Genomic DNA, 2,317 nt, shown 5'->3' with positions numbered 1-2,317 from the left:
CTTCTGTAAGGCAAAAGATACTGTCAATAAGACAAAAAGGCCACCAACAGATTGGGAAAGGATCTTTACCAATCCTAAATCAGATAGGGGACTAATATCAAGTATATTTAGAGAACTCAAGAAGATGGACTTCAAAAAATCAAATAACTATATTTAAAAATGGGGTACAGAGCTAAACAAAGAATTCTCAACTGAGGAATACTGAATGGCTGAGAAGCACTTGAAAAAAAAAGTCCACATCCTTAATCATCAGGGAAATGCAAATCAAAACAACTCTGAGATTCCACCTCATATCAGTCAGAATGGCTAAGATCAAAAACTTAAGTGACAGCAGATGCTGACGAAGATGTGGAAAAAGAGGAACACTCCTCCATTGTTGGTGGGATTGCAAGCTTGTACACCCTGGAAATCAGTCTGGTGCTTCCTCAGAAAATTGGACATAGTACTACCTGAGGTCCCAGTTATAACACTCCTGGGCATATACCCAGAAGATGTTCCAACTTGTAATAAGGACACATGCTCCACTCTGTTCATAGCAGCCTTATTTATAATAGCCAGAAGCTGGAAAGAACCCAGATGTCCCACAACAGAGGAATGGATATAGAAACTGTGGTACATTTACACAATGGAGTACTACTCAGCTATTAAAAACAATGAATTCATGAAATTCGTAGGCCAGGAAGTGGAAGTGGGTGGGTTGGGGAGCAGGGGAGGGAGAGGGTATAGAGGACTTTCGGGATAGCATTTGAAATGTAAATGAAGAAAACATCTAATAAAAAAGGGAGAAAATCTAGAAATAAAAAGATACATATGGTAGTTCTAAATTCAAGTCATCTTTGAACTTGAAATCTTAGCATTTGTAGCCCCTTACTGTCCCTCAAATTGAAGCATTTCCTATGATCAGTCTTACTTCAGGTTGAAGAGTTCTTGATAAAGCTCAGTTTTCTGAAGTAAAGGAGTATAGAGGTTAATTTAAGTGCTGGGGGAATTTTTAAGGGATTTGAATGTCTATTATCTACTATTTTCCCTCAATAATCATTAGAAAATAGAATGTCAAGGTAAGAGTGTCTTTAAATATCACACAGTTCAGGCTCTGCTATTAGATACACTAAAATACAAATCTGCAGAATAAAATACAATCCTGTAATTCCAATTTTAAAAAGTTAAAAAACGCTCTTTCCCCCCTTCTCTTTGTGTCACCACTTTCCCTCCTCTTTTAAAAAATAAATTAAAAATCCCCAAACTTCTAGAAATATAAAATGTTAAGTTACAGAATGATGCAAGTCAGTTTCCATACTGAAATTAAACATCCTAAGAGGGACCCGAATGGATGGCTCATGAGCAAAACTGTTGTCACTTAAGCCTGCTGACCTGAGTTCAATTCTAAGAACTAAGTGGAAGGAAAAAAAAAAAAAGAAAAAACCAGCTCCTAAAAGGTTTCCCCTGCTCACAGAGGACTGTACCATGGTCCTCATTCACACAAACACCATATACTTTCACACACCCTTCAAACACACACATACTAAAATATTTCAAAACACTGGATGAATAACAGGCATCTTACACGAGCAGTCTCATGGGACACACTAATTTGGGAGATACTGCAGTCTAAATTTCTGCCTTGGAAACCTGAAGTATAAATTCATGAATTAGTGCTCAGAAAAGTGTTCCAACTCAGAGCCAGTTCAAGTTAAGCACTGTTTTTTCAAACTTCTTCATCTAAGTGACTTTCTTCTCCAAAGAACCATCTTATAAGACAATCTCCTTATTTTGAAATAGGCTAAACCCCAGAGATGCTCTGAAATTATTTCAAACCATTTATTTATTAAAGACATAAGTGTGGGTACTTAAAATAACTGAAGCCTTTAGAAAAGATTAAAATGTTATTATTCAACAAAGCAGAAGGCCTACACTTCAGAAAATGATTCTATCTGGGTAGATACTGGAATCTTGAGAGGGCCACTGTCCCCATGCTTATACCAGAGGTTAAAAGGCAAGCTATAAATGGACAAATTCCTAGACAGATACCATGTACCAAAGTTAAATCAGGATCAGATTAATGACCTAAACAATCCCATTTCCTCTAAAGAAANAGAAGCAGTCATCAATAGTCTCCCAAACAAAAGAAGCCCAGGACCAAATGGGTTTAGTGCAGAGTTCTATCAGACTTTCAAAGGAGACCTAATTCCAACTCTCCTCAAAGTATTCCACAAAGTAGAAACAGAAGGTACTCTACCCAATTCATTCAATGAAGCCACAATTACTCTGATACCTAAACCACACAAAGATCCAACAAAGAAAGAGAACTTCAGACCAA

General features: G+C 37.0%; 1 protein-coding gene across 6 annotated transcripts in view; it reads right to left on the bottom strand.

The window, feature by feature from the left end:
• Window positions 1–2,317, bottom strand: part of Ccdc82 (coiled-coil domain containing 82) — a 38,557-nt gene that overhangs the window by 17,442 nt on the left and 18,798 nt on the right. The gene's annotated exons all lie outside the window — the stretch shown is intronic.

Source organism: Mus pahari, chromosome 10 (assembly GCF_900095145.1).
Source record: "Mus pahari chromosome 10, PAHARI_EIJ_v1.1, whole genome shotgun sequence".
NCBI lineage: Eukaryota > Metazoa > Chordata > Mammalia > Rodentia > Muridae > Mus > Mus pahari.
Note: the sequence above shows the minus strand (reverse complement) of the source record. Positions and strands in the feature narration are given on the sequence as shown.